This window comes from Camellia sinensis, chromosome 5 (genome assembly GCF_055761805.1).
Source record: "Camellia sinensis isolate YWXY chromosome 5, ASM5576180v1, whole genome shotgun sequence".
Classification (NCBI taxonomy): domain Eukaryota; kingdom Viridiplantae; phylum Streptophyta; class Magnoliopsida; order Ericales; family Theaceae; genus Camellia; species Camellia sinensis.
Window position 1 is genome coordinate 104,675,821 of NC_138965.1, and position 20,952 is coordinate 104,696,772.

At 32.0% G+C, this 20,952-nt stretch overlaps 1 long non-coding RNA gene across 1 annotated transcript; it reads left to right on the top strand.

Moving 5' to 3' along the window:
- Nucleotides 1-9,901: 9,901 nt before the first annotated feature.
- Nucleotides 9,902-12,996, top strand: LOC114320516 (uncharacterized). The gene is made up of 6 exons (XR_014328827.1): nt 9,902-10,340; nt 10,982-11,130; nt 11,222-11,531; nt 11,630-11,727; nt 11,878-12,360; nt 12,784-12,996. It is a non-coding gene; the product is annotated as an uncharacterized LOC114320516 (long non-coding RNA).
- The last annotated feature ends 7,956 nt before the right edge of the window (nt 12,997-20,952 follow it).

Below are 20,952 nucleotides of genomic sequence, written 5' to 3' on the forward strand. Positions count from 1 at the left end.
AACAAAACAAAACAAAATCAAGGTATAAACATATTGTGATAGTGGGTGAGGTTCACTGTCACATCATTAGAGTCACCACTAATTAGTAGTCTAAGACATTTTCCTAATTAATTAGAAAAATATTTCACAGCTCCAATTTTTGGATTTTAAAGTCAGTTTTAATGGATTGATAGTGGGTCTCACTTGAAGTGATGTTTTGATCTTAATTTTTTTTTTTCATTATCATATCATTAATGCTCTATTTAAAAAATCAAAATTAGTGCTCTAACAGTTTAGTAAAATTTTTATCAAATTTGAGTAAAAAAAAGTTGATTTTCTTGATCTAATACACGTAGCTCTAATGGTTTATGGTTACTATAGTGTGCATCAAAAAAGAAAAGGGACATCCGGTGGATTGATCGATTCAAATTTTTTTTGAACCGTTTGAACTAGTAATTTAAACCATTTGAACCAATTCGCAAGTCAATTTTTTCATGAGCTGGTCGACCAGTTGGTCAACTATGTGGTCGACCACCATGTGTAAAATTTTTACAAATTTTTGCTTTAACGGCTAGGCACAGTTATTTGGTGAAAAGAACGAGCCGTCCTCAGTTTGGTGAAACGTTTGATATTTTCTCAATTTGATACTGCTTTGGTGCAACCATTGGAGCACAAAAAGCAACTTTTTTTCATCAAATTTAAATTTGATGTTGAATTTGGTGAACCGTTGGAGATGGCCTAATTAATTAAGGGTAAATTACACACACACCACTAAAGTTTGGGTTTAATATGGCTTATTTTGGAAAAATGGTAAAAAATGACTTTTTAGCTTTTAACTAAGCTTTTGGCTTTTTTAGACAAATGATTTGGGAATTTGGTAAAGCAGCTTTTGGCTTTTTTTATTAATATTTGTTTATGATGTCAAATCATAATAAAATGATCAAACTACCTCCATTCAATTTAAAATATTTACAACTTCACCCATATAGCACATTTTGACTCATAAGGAGTAGAATTGTAATTTCAACAATGGCTAAAAACCAACTTCCCAAATAAACAAAAATACAAAAAAGCCAACTTTTAACTTTTGCTACAAACAAAAAAAAAGTGACTAAAAGTCAAGTTTCCAAAACACCCCTATATTTCGTTATTTGACATTTGAGAAATTATATTAGTCTCTATTATTATAATTATTTAGATAAAATGAAGATATTAAATTTATACACTCTTTATTTTCTTATTTTTCTTTACTTTTTCTTTTTTTTTTCTTTTGTTGTTGCTTTACTTTTTTTTCCAATGCAATTTCTTCTATTTTTTTACTAGGTGTTGTTATCTTATATATAAACAGAAAGTTTGTGAAATAAGACTATTAACTACAAAGATGAGAATGTAATTTGTAAAATATCAGAGGATGGAATGTAATTTGACCAAATCTCAAAGAATATTATTGTAATTTACCCATTAATTAAAGATATTGGTCTGTACGCCCAAGGCCAATTGGTTTATCTTAATTAGCCTTCGTTTAGCAACTTCGTTGGGCTACAAAAGTATAAAAGATAAAATAGGCTAAATAAACTAATAAAATAATTATCACATTCAATTTATAATCATTATACTTTTTCTTTCATAAAAGTCAAACAAACCAAACCAAACGAGCCTAAAAAATTCCCAACGCAAAAAAGCCAACTAAAAAATCCAATGCCAAACGATGACTTAATGTAGGTCGTGTTTGGATACAACTTGTGGTGAATTTTATTTTATTTTATTGTTATTATTCACGTTGCTTGGTTCCTCTTTTCTAAAAATACTTTTCAGAAAATTATACTTTCTTGTTTTTCATTTTTTTTTTATTTTTACTAAATTTTTTTAATATTTTAAGCAATTTTTTTTACTTTTTAGACATACCTAATATAAATATACTTAAAAAGTAAGAAATTAGTGAAAAAAAATCTTTTAAAAATTCACTAAATACCAAAAATATAAAATATATATATATATATATGAGAATTCAGTATATTTTTTATATTTTTTATGTATTTATTAATTTTTTAAAATATTTTTTTATAATTTTTTTACTTTTTAGATACATCTCAATAAGGTATATCTAAAAGGGTAAAAAAAAATGTTTAAAATTTTAAAAATATTCACTAAAAATAAAAAAAATACGAAAACTAAAAAACTCAATTTTCAAAAAAATTAATCCAAAAAACTCAAACCAAACACACTGATTATTTTTTTAACTCAGAAATGAAGCGGTGGTTGTACTTTTGGCACAACAGTTACTGTGTAGGCTTATTTCGGAATTTGTTTTGATAAGTCAAATCATTCATTTTTTAAAATATATTAAATAAAACATATCTGAAAAAAATTAAATTAATCGAACAATTTATCAAATTATATTTGTCATTTATTTTTATAAATACAAATATATTCTATTCAATATCCAATCAATTTAATTTTTGGTAAATATATTCTACTTGATATACTCTAAAAAATGAACAATTTAACTTATTATAATAGACTCTGAAATAGATCCATATCGGTGCACAATAGTGACTACCCCATTTCCATTTTACATAGGTTTGTTTAGAAGTCAAAAAAAAAAAATTATTGTAAGTTATCCAATTATTTTTTCTATTTTGTTTACATATTTTTCATAAATTATTTAAAATTCAATTTTCAAACGTGCCCTAATTCTAGCAGACGTGATTTCTCTCAAGTTTATGTTTAAGGGGTTTATAAAATTCCTAGGAGTCTTGTTTTAATAATTTAAATTATTTATTTTTTAAAAAAAAATTATGTATATTATTTATGAAAAAGAATTGTGTTGATGTGATAATTATAGTTTTTTCATTTTATTGATTTTATTTTCAAAAAAAAAGAAAGACAATATGTAAGTTTTAAAAAAATAGACAATTAATTTTTTTGAATATAAATACGATGAAATAAAAATATTATAATTATTACTCCATTCGTTCCAAAATATTAGTCATTTATTTCATTTTTCATTATCCTAAAATATTAGTCTCTTTTAAAAAATTAAGGACTAAAATAATATGAATTTTTTATTTTGTCCTTCTTTTAAATTTTTTAACAATACTAAAAGTACAATTGTGGCAATTGATATTCTCCAAAAAAATATACTATCAAAGAATAATTTTGAAAAATTAATTTTTTTAAAGTATAATAATTGTATTACCAAAAAAATTAGATTCTCCAAAAGCATCTATTATTTTGGAAAGGAGGGAGTAGATTGATCTATTTTTTTTTTCATATATGATATATATGGAAAATCTTATAAATAAATAATTTTAATTATTGAAACGAGAGTCCTGATGAGTTTCACAGGCATCTCACGTTCAAAAGTTTAAATTTTAATTTAGGAAAAAGTCACATTTTTAATATTATATATGATACCAAGTTGATATAAAGTTCTATTATATACGAGTCTCATTAATGGATACCTACATGTCAAAGTTCAATTCTAAAGTTGGCTCCTTTAAAGTTCAATTCTAAATTTAGGTTCGTGAGTTTATCATAGGTGGATAAAATGAAAAGATTATAATAAAATAAAGTGAAACACTATAGTGCACATTTTTTATAATTAAAAAAATATATAATATAATTTTAATTTTTTAACTAAAAAATATATATATCATACTGTAATTAAATACAGCATAAGACATAATTAAAGAATTCATGTATTATAACTAAAATAATGTCATAACTAAAAAAGAAAATGACATAATTGAAAGTACATATAATTAGTGGCGGAACCAAGAAATTAACTCAGAGGGGATACTTATTAATTATAATATTGAAAATTTTTATAAAAATATTTCACATAAAGTTTTACGATTGACTTCAAGAAAGATAAAAAAATAATAATAATAATAATAATAGTGTGTTTGGTTTAAGTTTTTTGAATTAAGTTTTTTTTAAATTGAGTTTTTTTATTTTTCGTATTTTTTTGTTGTTTGTGAATATTTTTAAAATTTTAAGCATTTTTTTTTTTACTTTTTTAGATGCATCTTACTTAGATGTGTCTAAAAAAATAAAATATTTGTGAAAAAATATTTTTTAAAATTAATAAATACATGAAAATATGAAAAATGTACTTATTTTTCATATTTTTTTTATATTTTTAGTATTTAGTGAATTTTTTAAAGATTTCTTTTCTCAAAAATTATAATTTTTAAGTGTGTTTATGTTAGGTGTGCCTAAAAATTTTAAACAATTGCTTAAAATATTTTTAAAAATTTAGTATGAACAAAAAAAGACGGAAAATAAAAAAGTAAAATTTTCTGAAAAGTATTTTTAGAAAATTCAAATCAAACAAAGTGAATGTTATTTGTAATTAGTATATTATGGACAATATTAAAAAAAGTCATGGATATAAAGTTTTAAAATAAATTATATAATGATAAAGTAATTTTTTTATACAAAATATGCGTAAAAATTCAATATAATAGTCATACCACGTCATCATTGACATGAGATAACATCAACTAATAGCAAAGAAACACATAGAGTATAAACCCTACATGTCAAATATAACTAACAATTCAATAAATACTATACTTTCATTGAGATTAATTATATTTGCATGTTAATAATGATAAATATCACCATTATATTGAAATTTTTTAGATAATAATATCACAATCTCTTTATTTTCAATCAAAACAATCATTATTGTCTTTATAATTTTAAAAATGTCATTGACATTTCACTCTAAATAATATTTTTACAAATTTTTTTATTTAAAATATTTTCTTTATGCTTGAAAAAAAAAATTCCCAAAACCCAAGAAGGGCACGTGACTCACCTGAACCCTTCTCCCCTCTGCCCCTGCATATAATACATTCTTTTTAAAGTGATGTATATTAAAAATTTTCTAAAATAAAACATCATAAAAGTTACAACTAACCTCAAAAGTTATAACCAAAAAAAAAAAAAAAAAAAAAAAAAAAAGATGAAATTTGTATGTCTATACGTTTAAGAGTTCCAAATAAATTGAAAAAAATTACAGATACTTTAAAAAATCTCACTTTTTTAGTAAAAATAAGTAAAAAATATCAAGTAAGTTATATTTTAAAATACAACCAAAACACCATGATTTTTAATTTTATGAGTAATGCTATGGAAATAAATAAAATAAAATAAATTATATATAATTTTTATACATAATGATGTAGTTCATTAGGGATCATTCATTTTAAAACAAAATACCATTAAAAATGTATTTATTTATAATAATAATAATATTATCACATTATTCTTGTAAAAAATTTTGTATAAATTTTATATAATTTTTCTAATTTTATATATTTATATTTAGATTATCTCCAAAAAGACTAAACAAATCATCATTTTTGTTAAAATAGTTAGTAAAATTGCACAAAAACAACTCTAACAAACTAATCATTTGATATCATCATTTTTGTTAAAATAGTTCGTAAAATTGCACAAAAACAGCTCCAACAAACTAGTCATTTGACTAGTTATAATAATATTTACTACAGTAACTCGCCACCAGACAAGTCACTGTTCATGAGTGAATCACTTTTTTATTCTATATTCACATACTATAGATTACAAATAAAAAAGTTAAAATCTTTTGTTGATTTGTCAAAAACTATTTTCAGAAAACAAAAGATTAATTTGGTAAAAAAAAATAAAAAATGAATAAAATCATGTTAATGTTTATATTTCTTAGTAACTTTTTGTTAAGGTTTATATTCACATACTATAGATTATGTTAATGTTTATATTTCACTTTTTATTCTATATTCACATACTATCGATTACAAACAAGTCATCTTTTGTTAATGTTTATATTTCTTAGCTCCAACAAACTATTTTTTAGTAATTTTTTTACTTTTAAACTAAAACAGTACTTGTCAAACGAGACCTAAGTGTCAAATGCATAAAAGAGGTGTTCCACGAGATCAGGGCCTTCGATACAAGAAATCGAACAAAACTAGGTATTTTCGCACGTGCAGAAAACAGGGTTGCACATGCGGTTGGCCAGGGCACGTGCCCCCACGAACATGCAATTATTTCAGTCTTGCACTTGGGTCGAAGGAAGATGGCCACAAGTGTGGCAATGACTTCCGCACATGCGGAAATGGCTGTTCGAGTGCGATTGATTTAGGTCCGGGAATGGTTCCTCTTCTCCCTTTTTTCCCATTTCTTTCTAGGGTTCAAAGACATGAATTTTAGCTTTCAAACTACTTCAAAAACATAAGAAAAGATGCATCCTTCTTTTTAAATCAAAATATCAAAACAAAAACTAAATCTTCAAGTTTCTATCTTTTGGCTTTCTTCTCATTTTATTCTCAAACCTTTTCTTTCACACACGGATTCAAGTATGTAAAACCCTTAGAAATGACACAAACATGTGAAGATAAGGACCTAGTTACATCAAATCTCCAATCAAAGTGGTGAAATTCTAAGCTATTTATCTAGTTTTCCACCATAACCTAACCTTCCTCATTCTTGCTTCCATTTATTCCTTTCTAAACCAAATCAATCCTAGTTTCTTCTTGATTTTAGAGGTTAGGGATGATTACTACAAGTTTTTGGGTAGAAATCTTACCTTAGATTTGCTAAAAGTTGAGTTTTGATGAATTCTTCTTTGAGTTCTTCCTTTTCTCTCTTCTTTCTTTCCTTTTTCTTTTTTCTAGCTTCTTCCAAATTTCTCCAGCAAATTTCCTTTGGCTTGTTTGGTTTTGATGAGTTAGATATAAGGTTTTATTTGGTGTGGTTGGGCAAAAGTTGCAACATCATTAGTTCTCTAATCTTGGTTACTTAGTTTAGCTAATCTAGGTTAGAACTAATTAATCAAGGTTTATACTTAATCCTAATTAAGGTTCACTAATCATACTTAATTATCACTAATCCTAATTAGCAAAATAACAAATAACATGAAATGGACAAGCACATTAGACTAAGGTCCTTAAGCTGCTCAATTAAAGCTAAAGCATTTACTATGATTCTCGAATCAAGTTCTAAGGTATCCTCTAACTCAAAGCAAACAAGCAATATTTTCTAAGTTTAGGTTTCCAAACTAGCTTCTCCTTCTCTTAGAATCCCTATCAAGTCGTAATGCAAACATGTAACGTTTGACATAACTTAAAATACATGAATGTCATGATATGCATTGTGCATGAGAGGTTGGTTGTCACATTTAGTTTAGTCAATGCGACTATTTAGTTTAGTCAATGCGACTATGTATGCTTCATAACAAGCTATTCTTCAAAACCCATCACAGTCTGCCCCAGGGATTGTCATGAAATCTTTAAAATGTTTTCTTAACTAGTCGATACTCTTGTTAGTTAAAACATTTCCATTACATATGTTTGCTATACCGTCATGTTTCATAAATTATGGTTGCTTTTGTGCTGTTTCATAGAGCTTCCCTTTAGCTTCAATCTAATATGCTGCAACTAATGTGGGAAAACAAATTCACCTTTATCAATTGATTTCTTAGATAAATTGCTTCCAGCTTCTCTAATTTTCATGGCCATTCTCTTTCCAGTGCTTGGAGGGCATGATCATGCATTATATGTTGAGATGTAGGCACCATTCATAAAGGTTTACTTAGACTATGTGCCTTTAATTTAATGCAATATGCTGCTTTCTCTCTCTCTTTTTTTTTTCTTCATTTGAGATACAGATTACGGGGCTGAAGAATCACTGAAATTTTTATTTCCTTTATAGGAGCTAGCCGTCATTGTAGCTAGAGGATGATATAATTCTATTCTGTGTTATCCTGTTGTTGAAATTATCCACAGGTAAGATGTTGGCTTTAGTAGTTTGTATAGCTTTTTGTTGCAATTTTCCTTTTTCTTTTATTTCAAATTTTGATGACATCATCATGTTAATGTTTATATTTCTTCTTTGTGACCTCCTTCATCAGTGAATATATTCTATTTACCTGTGGATCCTTATTTTGATAGAGAAAACATTTGTCACATCGTTAAGGCACCTGCTAATGTGTCGTGGAAGATCAGGAATCATGCTACTGATGTTGCCTATAAAGCTGTTAGTTCATTAGAGGGTGCTGGTATTTCTGCAATGAAGTTGTTTTTGACAAGGGATAGTCAGGTTGTGTAATCGTATTTTAATTATTTTGTGCATTGTTTGGAGAAGGTCCCCAGACATCAGTATGGACAAGAGAAAAAGGGGAAGCAGAAATAGAAGTACTGTTATTAAAAAGTAAAGCTGTCATTTTAGCAAGTTTACATCCGCGACACTCATTAAGTTGACTAGGAGAAACTTTACCTAACAATCCTGACTGAGCTAAAAATCGCAAGCGGTCAACAGACAAATGACCTAAGCGAGAATGCCATAAATAAAACTGACTCGACTGAGAATCTAACTGAAAAGATAAAAATGTAACAGGAGAGGTAAATAGAGGAAGATGCAAGCTTTCCACCACATAGAGATCTTCAACTCTGCAGCCGATCCTAATCTACTTCTTGGATACCCGATCCTGTACACAACAGACAGAAGAAGAGAAGATAACATCAAAATCAGAAGCATCAAACTGACTGATAGAAAGCAAGCTAACAGACAGTTAAGGAACATAAAGAACAAAAGGAATAGAAACAATAGACAGAGCAGAGGATAAAACAGATCCAATAGATAGGACAGACATACCAAACCCATTAGCAGTATTAATAGTAATAAGAATGAGAGGGGGGATACAGTTTTTGAGTAAAGAAAGGTGAGGAGTCATATGATAAGAGGCACCAAAATCAAAAAGCCAGGCAAATGAAAGAACACCTGATGAGGAACCAAGCAAACCTAAATGAAAAGAGGTGAGAGCAGAGGCAGAAGAAGATAACTGAGAAGTGCACCAGAGATGCTGAAGCTGGGCAATTTGGGCACTCAAGGAAGCCAAGTCAGGATTAGAAGCCGGAGCAGATGCAGTATAAGTAGCAGGAGGGCGAAAATTACTCGAAGCAGGACCTCGGAATTGTGGCTGAGAAGACTGAGCAAACTGACGGCTCTTCTTGGGACAGTTGCTCTTCCAATGGCCCTTCTGATAGCAAAAATCAGACTCATAAGAGACTAGTGGCCCTTTCTTGGACTTCACATGGCCTTGAAGCTGATGAGATGGTGGGGCTAACAACAAAGGATGTTGAGTAGGAGCCAAGAAGACAAATGGAGACAGAGTCTGACTAGCCATTTTAAGGCGGGTTTCCTCGGAGAGAAGCTCACGAACAATAGCATCCACAGAGGGGAGAGGAGACCAATGAAGGATGCCACCACGGATAGCTTCATACTAGGAGGGAAAGAGCCGTTAAAAACTACACTAAACGACTGCTCCTGAAACTCAATATAAGCATCTAGTGCCTTGAGGCTAAATGGTTCCATAAGAGCCAATTAATCCCAGAGACCTGTCATCTCAATATAAAAATCATGAATAGATTGATCCTGCTGACGAGCACTCTGAATAACTGTTTTCAACTCATACCGTTTGGCAAAGTTGGATTGATGATACACACCTAATAAATAATCCCACACCTCCTTAGCAATACTATATTTGGAAAACATCATTTCAATACGGTCATCCACAGAATTATGAAGCCAGGTCAGAACTTGGGCATTATCACAATTCCAAGTGTCAAGGGAAGTCAGATATCTTTCTTCTTTCGGGTCCAATGGACGAAGAATAGAACTATAAACATAGCCCCATTTTTTCTGGCCAAGAAGAAAATTCTTCATAACACTAGCCCAATAAACATAATTCGTACCAGTGAGTTTACATCTGATGGCTTGAATTTTGGTATCCGTCATTGTAATAGATCAAAGAGAAACAGGTCGAAATATAATAAAACTGGAAATAAGGGTTTTTTTTAAAAAAAATCAAATAATCAGTACTGATAATCAAAACACAGAGACAAAGACAGAGAGTGAACTAGGGGTCAAAACCAAACCACAGAGACAGAGAGAGAAAGGTGTGATGAAGTGCTGAGATGAACCGAGAGAATTGCGATGCACAGCAGATGGGGTGCGATCGACAAACCAGACGAACCAGGGGTTGCGATCGAAAACCAAACCACAGAGACAGAGAGAGAAAAGTGTGATGGCAGATGGGGTGCAATCAACGAACCAGTCGAAAACCAAACCACAGAGACAGAGAGAGAAAAGTGTGATGGTAGATGGGGTGCGATCGACAAACCGTGCGACCAGGAGTTGACGAACCAAACGAAGAACCAGATGGTCGAAGAGTCTTCGAACTAGACGAAACCTTTGAGTCAGACGAAGAACCAGATGAAGCAAACCCATTACAGCAACTAGGGTTTCGATTCTGCAAGCTTAGGTTTCAAACCAGACTCTAATACCATGTAAGAGTTTCTGAATAATCTGTATATTCAACTTGTGTATTGACAAAAGCGTTCATCAGATTATATAGCCCTAAATCTATGACTAAAAAAAGAAATATGATAAAGGAAATACAACAATCTTGCCTAATACGTGCCTAATTCCTAATATACACAATGCCAAATATACACATAACCATATATACACAATATATTTTCATAGTATATATGTCATATATTATGTTATCTCCTGCTTCTATGTTTTCATATGACTTTCTCATGTTTTTTTTCTGGTTTATCTCAAGTTTTTTTTTATTATTTATTTTTATAAATAAAAAAAAAAATCACAATTCGTATTATAGACTATGAAATCCCAAGGGGTTGGCCTGGTGGCAATGCCTTGGGTTTTGGGGGTGTGCTCCCTCTAAGGTTTAAGGATTAAAACCTCTTAAGTGCTAACAATTCCTTGGGGCCATCGGATTGTGGGAAAATCCTTGAATTAACCGTGGTGCAATTACGAAAAACTCCTTGTCGAGGGTTGTACACCCCTGGAGATTAGTCAAACTTTGATCCGGACACCTCAGTGCCAATCAATATATATATATATATATATATATATTATAGACTATGAAGCATCCATTGACATCTTTTTTGTTTGTATTTAGTGCTTTTAGAGGATGTAGCAACGAATCAGATATGATATGATATCTATTATTATGCATCCAAGAAGAACCAGGTTTCCTTCTAACGCATCAACTGATTGGAAAGGCATTAGGTATTTCAGGGGCAAGTGTCCATCAGTATGATAAGCCAGGTTAGATAATATGAAATCATTAAGGTTCATGTTTATCATGTTTTGCTTGTTCTTTTTTTCTCCTAATACTTATCTTGCACTCTTTTAGCAGAAATACAAAAGCAACGAAAGATAGGTCATGTAAGTATAGTTGGCCCTTCTATGGACATTGCAGAAGCAAAGCTAAAATCAATGCTTAATGAAGAAATCTTGGATGGTTAGACTGCAGCCTGCAGGGCAGTTATGTAGACATAATTTCTTGAGCAGTGTCTGATTCAATTTTAATTTGACAGTGGAGTTGAGTCATATTTGGAGCATCTGCATGTTGTTTGACACTACATTTCAGAAACGCATAAGGATAACCAGTGACAATTTAAATTTTTAAAAAAATTTGTTCTGCCGCTAGTTACAAATGCATGAAGGTTGTCTTCTCTCTTATTTCATATAAGATTGTCTGTCTTTAATCAGTTTTGATACATGAACTTTGCATTCATGTTGTTTTGCATTATTTGCTTGACAGTCATGCCACGTGTTGGGATCATTATGGGTTCTGATTCAGATATTCCTGTTATGAAGGATGCTGCAAAGATTTTGAATATGTTTGGCATGTCTCATGAGGTCATGTTTGCTTATACTTAGTGTTCATTTACAAAATTTAAATATGTTACTTGTAGCTAGCAATTGTATTGTTGCTTTTAAGTTGCGCAGATGAGAGTAGTGTCAGCACACCAGACCGCTGAAACCATATGTTTTCTTATGCCTTGTCAGGTAAGGAGCGGGGGATTCAGATTATCATTACCGATGCTAGTGGTGCTCATTTAATAATATTCGTGAAATGCCAGATGAGCATTGATATGCTCTTTCTCATTTGTGCATGGTAGCTGCATCAACCCCTTTGCCTGTTATTGGTGTTCCTGTATGCGCCTCATCACTGGATAGACTTGGTTCGCTCCTATCAATTATGCAGGTATACATTTTCCGAACTTTTCCAGAGTATAATGAATTGGTTTTTATTGACAACTGCACTGAGTATGACTAGATTACAAAGGAAGCCTCAGAGGTAAACGGTACGTATCTTGATCATTGCTAACAACTTAGACATTTTTTATTTTTATTTTTTCAAATCCTACATAAACTAATTTAAGCACACACTATTTGCTTGAGCCTGTGGTTTTTGTTATTATAATACATATGTGCAGGTCTATGTTGCAAGCTGTCTTCAGCTCATTGGTCTCAAGATCTAGCTATATGGTAACTTCTATTGCCACCCTAATTTTTAACCAAGCAATGGCTTGACATCCACTATATGTTTAGTCATCATTGGAAAAAAAAAAGATCCTAAAATTAGTTTGAACTTCTGATCTTTTTCTGGTTAATTATTCAACTTCTATTCCTATATACATTTTTTCTTTTCTTTTCTTTTCTTTTCTTGCAGAAGTCATTCAGTTCTACTATAATTTTGCAAAACTATTCTTGTAATAATAATGATGCTGATGTGCTCTCTGCCATTGGAAACCTAACAAAAGCACTAAAGTCGTGCCATAATTATGCAATGATACTAAATTGATCCCATGTATAAACTATATTGATGGCTAGCCAATATTTAGTTGGTTTTAATTTAACTGATAATCAATTTTTGTTTTTTGTTTCTATTTTTTTGTCATGTTTTCCAAGGAAGCTGGGCTATACCTGGGAGAGACACGAGTATTGAGTTTGGAGCTATCAACGATGAAATAACTCCATAAATGTTTATTTTTGTGTGTAATTATATTGTCGATTGTGTGTTTGGAAGGATTGCAATCTGTTTTTGCAATCAAACGTTTGTTTTATTACCACTACAACATATAAGACTTTTGGCGACCAATTATTTTGGTCCCTAAAACTATTATTTTGGCCTCTAAATAGTTTTTGTGACAAAATTAATTCTGTCACTAAAACAATCACTAAAAGTGCGTCTAGAAAAGTCTTTAGCGACAAATTTTTGAAAACGTCGCTAAAAATGACAATTAGCGACCAATTTTATATTGTCACAAAATGTTTAATTTTACAAGACTAAACATTTGGTCGCTAATACTTCGTCATAAAACGTCCCAATTTGGTCGCAAAAAACAAAATAATGACATTTTTAATGACAATGATATTTTGTCGCTAAAAGACATATAACTTTACAACACATTTTCGTTGCTAAAAATCAAAATTAAATTTTGTAATCATTTAATCTCATAGCTTAAAATGCACAAAATTAAATGTCATCCAATCATATTAAAAAAAAATTGACATTCACATATCAAACGCACTCTATTCCCAAACCATAATGAGTATATAGAAAGTAAAATTTTACAAAAATTAAAACTGAAAATTTCCAAGTTCAAATCAAAGTAGTAACAGTTTAAATGAAGAATAGCAATAGTTTCTTCAAAGAGAATCTCTAAAAAAACATTTTCTCAACATCAATATCAGGCTTTATATCACACAGCCTTGGCACAAGAGGCTTCAAGCTGTACTTAGGTGTGACACTCTTTGGACATCCCTGCAACCCAAAATTCAAAAAGAAAAATCAAATAATAATAATCAACACAACATAACCTCATTAAATAATCAATAGTCATTCATAATCAAATAAGTTACAAATAATGAAAAAACAAGTTATCTCAGTGTACTTGGAGTAGTAGTGAGCTATAATAAGAATCAACACAACAAGAAAGTGAGTCACCTAGAATTAACACAATATGGTTATCATAATCTAAGCACGTTATCATAATAAAATGTTCTAAATAACAAACACTAAATTGATAAATATGACAGATCTATCTAGAGCAAAAGGTACTTACTATGATGGTAAATCAGAAGTAAAACCTCCCCGACTAATCTGTTGCAGCACCAAATCTATCTTGGCATTGACCTCCACGCTATTAGACTCTAAGTTGTGCACTCTTGCATTCAGTTCCTCATTGATTCTCCGTTGCTCTTCAAGCTCCCTTCTAGTTTCCTCATTTTCTATCTCAAGAGCAGCACGAGTGCATCGACCGGATGCTGTTATACTAGGTTTAGGACCACATCCTAAACCACTTATGTAGCCAGACTTATGCCCAAACACCTCAATGGAAAGTTGCTCATCAGATAGTGGGCTAGATCCATCTTCTATAGCTTCATTCTCCTGCTCTTTAAGTTTTTTCTACAATTGTTCATGAAATTAAATATAGTCATTTTATATATACATTGTACCAGAGCAACTGAAGACATTGATTTTCCTATGTACTTATTCTAGAGAGAACATAATAACTGGTAGAATAACAGAAAAAAAGTATTGCATGGTATAATTACTGTTAGACATTGATTAATGGCTCTCTTATATCAGTATTGCATGGTATAATTACAATATAGTCACAAATAACCCTTTCAAAGTTGATATTTTATAAACTTATCTCTCTATATAGCAGGTCTACAATAGCAAAAAAGTATATAAAAGAGAACCAAGAAGCACTAAATCCAGTTGATTCATCTAACTAATTCTATAGGTAATATCCCTCATACACTTCAGAGCAGCAAACACTACAAATAATTAACACAAACAAACCAAGATTTCCATATCCCACAAGATTTACTAACAAGTGATAATGATCCATAGAAGCAACACTATCTACTAAGAGAGCTAATTGAAATGTTTAAGTGTGAAACAATAGTAAGGAGTGAACCCAAAAGCTGAATTCTCAAACCATTTCCTAACAAGGAAGCAAATCAATCATACAAATCATACAAACCATTTTCCAAAAGCTGAATTTTCTAACTTTAAAGTATTAGCAGGTTTAATATTCTCTTCAAACATGGGTTTTTAGATGCCATGCCATCCTTGTTTCTAGGTACCAGACAACCTACAGAAGCATATCAATCATAAGTTTCATTATTCAGGCTTAGCAAACATTAATTAACAATACCTAGTTTATTTGAGTTAGTATAAGTTGCCAAATACCAAATACACAGCCAGGGCAGTAAGGACATAATCTAGTAGCCAATTGTAACTCAAAAACCGCTTGGATGATCTAGTCCTAATCATTTACATTGTTCATTCTTAGTGCTAAAGATTCACAACACATGAGCCTTAGGCAAGTAATCATTAATAGGAAAATACTTATATTTAACATTAGAAAATTCTTAAATGTCTAATTTCAGCTTCATTATGGACCCATGCTTGCCTTTTTTGACTAAAGTGTGTCTTGTGATACAAATCAACAAGTCCAAGCTCCTTTCCATCCTTGTCTCGCTATAAAAACCTTTATAGTTAGTATCCTATGCAGTACATACATCACCAAATAAAAGAAATAAAAAAAAATGCCATGTAGACCCTATGATTTAAAGGTCAGTTGTTTACCTCATCGTATTTCACCTTTCTAAATGCCTTTGAGCCAACTGTATGGAGGACTTTAAGCTCAAACCGATTTTCCTTGCTTTTCTGACATTTCTCCTGCATGAAGTGTAAAAATATATTCAAAAGAAATCAAGTCCATGTGCCCAAATGCTAACAGCTGTGGCTACATGCATAGCAGCAGCCTCCACCACAGCAGCAGCTGTAGCATCATCATCAGCCCAAGTACAAGCAGCCTACACAAGAGCTGCAGCCTCACCACAAGTGTGTGCAAGTGCATTACAAGTGTGCTCAACAATTACCTACTACGTCTTATCATCCCATAATTGACACAGGTATCGCCACACCTCTTTTTCGATATCTTCATGTGGGTTTGCAAGGGCTGATTCCATCGTAGGGAAACTTCTAAAATGTTGGCGTAGATTAAAGCGGTAGGTATTGTACCGGAGCTTCATCATTCCAAGGATAGAAGCAATAGCATAAGGTTCATTACTAAAAATGAAACCTTCCTGCCATACCAATAAAATTAAACACTTCAAAATATTAAGCAACATAATTCATAAACTAAAAGGGAATATTAAACTAGACTAAAAAAAAAACTATCTTACTCGAAAGTAAGCAATTAGCGTTTCTTTATCCTCGATGCTAATAAAACTCCACTTAGGCATATTTTGTGGGGCATATTGCCTAGTGACGATCCCCAACTCGGTGGTGAATTTATCAGACCACGGTCCCAATGGATTCCCAGTAATCCTACAAATTTCAACATCCAATCGCTTCCCTTGACTTTTTATCTTGAGTAATGCGAGGCTTCATGACTTCCCACGTCCTTTCTTACGCTCGGTTGTATCTATTAAAAACAACATATAGAAAAAACACATCAATGTCTAACATATGAATTGGATGAAAAGAATGAACAACCAACCAAAAAAGAATATAAAACTAAAATATTTACAAACCTACCAGCAACACAACAATCCGTGCTAGAAGTATCCAAGTATGAAGATTGTGATGTAACTTCATGCATAGATGCTGATGTTGATGCAGCTGCAGATGTTGATGCAGATGTTGTTAGGGGCACAAACTTCGACGTAAATAAAGGAATTGACTGAGTTGATGTGGATGCAAAAGATGTAGCTGCTAATTTGTTGGGCACATAGCCTCCCCGTCCTCTACCTCTAAAAATCAATAACAAGAACAATAAAAGTGATAAAAAGAAGTCAATTTGCTGCATAAGAAACACATTCAGGTCCAAGCCAAATAATGTAATAAGCATTTAAAAGTTTTTATTCAAATTCAATTGAAATGCATAAGAACTTCTCTTGCTAGTTTATTGCCTAAAAACTCCTTAGTGAAGATGATAGACTTAATAAGCTAATCAAAACTACAAATGAAATAGACTATTTGGCTAAAAAAACAAAAACTAGACCTCCTAACTTATGAACTCCCTAAAAACAAAATAATTGTGTCATTTTTTTGACATAAACATTGGATTTTATTAAATTTCAAACTGTAGCTATGCACTTCAAGATGGAAATGTCATAAGTTTTCGAATGTTAAGCAAAAGAATTGAGGCTTTTTTTTTTTCTACCATACCTTTCTTGGCGAAGTTTTTCAGTCACAGGATTCAGTGGCACTTCCTTCACTAATTCAAGAATTTTTCCCTTCTGTACACTCACTTTTGCACTTGTCTTCTTGAGGACCTTTTCTACAGTAACTACAAGTGCAGGGACAGGTGCCTGATCATATCACGTGAAAAACAACAAAATATTTTAGTAGAAGCCAAGTGAGGATAATAAATAACAAAATAGCAAAAAAATTGGGTTAGCTTACAACAAATTCAAACATAATGAGGTCGGTTAGTTGTTATAGGTTCAAACAAAAAATGACACCAGTGAAGAAATTGCAAAACAGTCTAAATATGACACCAGTGAAGGAATTGCAGAAATTACTAAAGATTCCTTATTAATAGATAATAAGGAATGATGCTTATTGATAGTACCTTTGCAGCAACAGATTCCGTTGCACGCTTCCTCCATAGATCAGCTTTCCGAGTTTCAAATTCCTCTCTACTCATGATGGGGGATCCAAGATTGATGCCCATCCTAAAATCCACAAGATCCCTATGATCAATAGAAATTTACAACATGAACACCAAACACAACATCTTAAAGGACAAATATGATACTAAAAACGAACAACAAAACAAAGCATACATCCTCAAAATAAGGTAGTTAGAAACAGAAGCACACAGTAACTTTTCTCAAGCTTTTCCATCTTAAAGGATAAATATGATAACGTTGGAAACAAGACAAAATATTAAAATGAAATAAGCAACAAAACAAAGCACACTTTTTTTGGCAAGAAAACTTGAAATGGAAATAAGCAATAGCAATTATAAATCTTACATGATGTTAAAATGGAAATCATTTGGAAACAAGACAAAATATTCATCGATAGATATAATCTTCATCAATTTCATCTTCCAGATCACTATCATCATCAATCATATCATCATCAACTTGATCATCCATGTTAGTGTCATCATCATCTACATTATTATCATCAATGAGCACTTCATCATCAACTTCAAGTTCCTCCTCGTGAAATTCGCCAGTAATATCAACACATATCATTTCCATGTCTTCTTTGCATAATTCTATGGGTTGATCATCAATGTGCACGACATCCCCAAGTCCATACGACTCAAATTGTTGGTATGGTTCATCTTTGTCTTTGTCTTCCTCTTCCGCTTCCTCTTCATCCTCTTTCAATAAGATGTCATAAATAACCCATGGTAATACTCTTTGTACAACTCGATAATTATTGCCCCACTTCGTATCTTTCAAATAAAACACTTGTTCCGCTTGGCATGCTAGCACAAATGGTTCATCTTTGCACCACAAATGGTTCATCTTTGTACCAAGTCTTCGTAACATTTACACTAATGTAGTTAAACGTATCAACTTTTATTCCAATTTTTTCGTTACCAACATCCCACCAATCACACTTAAAAAGAAACACACTATTCCCACCTAGATATTTCAACTCAATTATCTCTCTAATAACACCATAAAAATCAATAGGTTTCCCTTTATGATCTCCCTTCACAACCACGCCACTATTTTGAGTTTTTCGGTACATGTCATAATCTTGAGTGCGAAACCGAATCCCGTTGATGATACAACCATTGTAGCGTGTCACTCGGTTATCGAGACCTCGAGCTGAGTTCATAAGTTGATTGGAAGCATCCATTGCCCCTTCAACTTGCAGCATTGTGACCTAATTCCATTGTTAATATGAAATGCATTAGCATACACTTAAATTCATTATTTCAATACACAAATAATGTTCAAAAATTATAACTCTTACGTATTTTAGAAACCATGTATGGAACTCTGATTCTAGCCTCTCTTGCATATTTGTCAAACCTTGTCCTTCAAGTTCATCCATGTATTGCCTATAAATTATAACAACATTATTCGACACAAATGGTTGTGAAAATAATATAATTCAAAAGTAAAATATTCTAGTGAATATAATCATATGGTAGTTTACTTACAGCATATATGGTTAAACTTCATCACAATTATTCAACACGTACCATCGAACTTTTTTCAAATCCGCTAAATTCAACACATCATTAATTGCAGCTCCTAATCCACGAACTTTTTGCCTAAATACAAACAAGTTTCCATCTTGTGCTGCCTCAATAGGCCCATCATAGTTTCGTTCAGGTCTATTAAATCTTGTCTCACCTTCATGGAAGTACATAAAGCAAAAAGTGAGAGCCTCATTGTCAATGTAACCTTCAGCAATAGATCCTTCTGGACGAGCTTTGTTGCGCACATAACCCTTAAGAATATGCATGTGCCTTTCAAATCCATACATCACGGGAATTGCACCGGTCCTGCAAAGATTGCTTCACGCGATAAGTGAACGGATAAATGAATCATAATATCAAAAAAAAATGGTGGAAATATCTTCTCGAGCTTGCACAAAATTAAAACAATATCTTTCTCAAATTGTTCTAAGACATCAACTCTTAATGTCTTTGATGATAACTCCGTAAAAAACAAGCTAAACTCAATTAATGCCTTACTCACATCCTTTTTCAAACATCCACGTAAAGCAATAGGAAGCAATCTTTGCAAGATAACATGGCAATCATGGCTTTTCGACCCCGTAATTCGACAGTCACTAGTGTTCACACAATGTGATATGTTCGATGCATAGCCATTTGGCAATTTAATTGAACTCGAGAATTCACAAAAGTTCCTCTTTTCAGTTGGAGACAACATGAAGCAAGCAGGAGGTAGGAATGTTTGGCCATGTACTTCCCTTGGATGTAATTCAGGCCTTATACCCATATCCATTAGATCAAGACGAGCCTTGTATGTGTCCTTGGTTTTTCCATCAATGTTCATCAATGTTCCTAGAACACTATCACATATATTTTTTTCAATGTGCATAACATCAAGGTTATGACGAACTTTGAGGGTTTTCCAATAAGGTAAATCAAAGAAAATGCTTCTCCTTGTCCAATTTAAATATTGAGGAGAACGTTTTCACTTTTTCCCACGTTGATCTATTTTCCCAAATAATGATGGGTCTATATGCCCCAATTGTCCAAAACCTCCTCTCCTGACAACAACTTAGGTTCTAACCTAAGCTCTGGCTCACCATTGAATGACTTGCTTGTTCGCAAAAAATGATCATGAGGCAAAAAACGACGATGTCCCATGTAACAAGTTTTTCTACAATGATGCAAGTATTGGTGAGATGCATTCTCATTGCATGACGGACAAGCCAATTTGCCTTTGGTGCTCCAACCGGATAAATTATCATACGCAGAGAAGTCATTGATAGTCCATAATAATGCCGCATACAATTGAAAATTAGAGCCACTTGATGCATCGTAGGTCTCTACCCCTATCTCCCATAACTCATTTAGCTCATCTATTAGCGGTCGTAAAAACACATTAATGTCAAATCCAGGAGCTCTACACCCAGGAATAAGCAAAGGCATCATAAAAAATGGATCTTTCATGCATTTCCATGGTGGCAAATTGTACGGGACAATAAAAACTGGCCATATGCTATATAAGGTACTCATATTCTCAAATGGATTGAAGCCGTCACTTGCTAATCCGAGCCTAACATTTCAAGGATCTTTGGCGAATGACTCATGCTTTTTGTCAAAGTCTTTCCATGCTTCAGAGTCCGCCGGATGGCGCATTACATTTTTCTCCTCTACGCGTTTATCTTTGTGCCACCTCATATCAGTAGCTATCTTCCTTGATAAATATAACCTTTGTAGCCTTGGTTTTAAAGGAAAGTACCGCAGAACCTTGTGAGGGATCTTTTTACCTTTACCTTTATGAAATTTGTATCTAGGCTCCTTGCAAGTAGGGCATTTATCTTCATTTCCATACTCCTTCCAAAACAGTACACAATCGTTCTTGCATACATGTATTTTT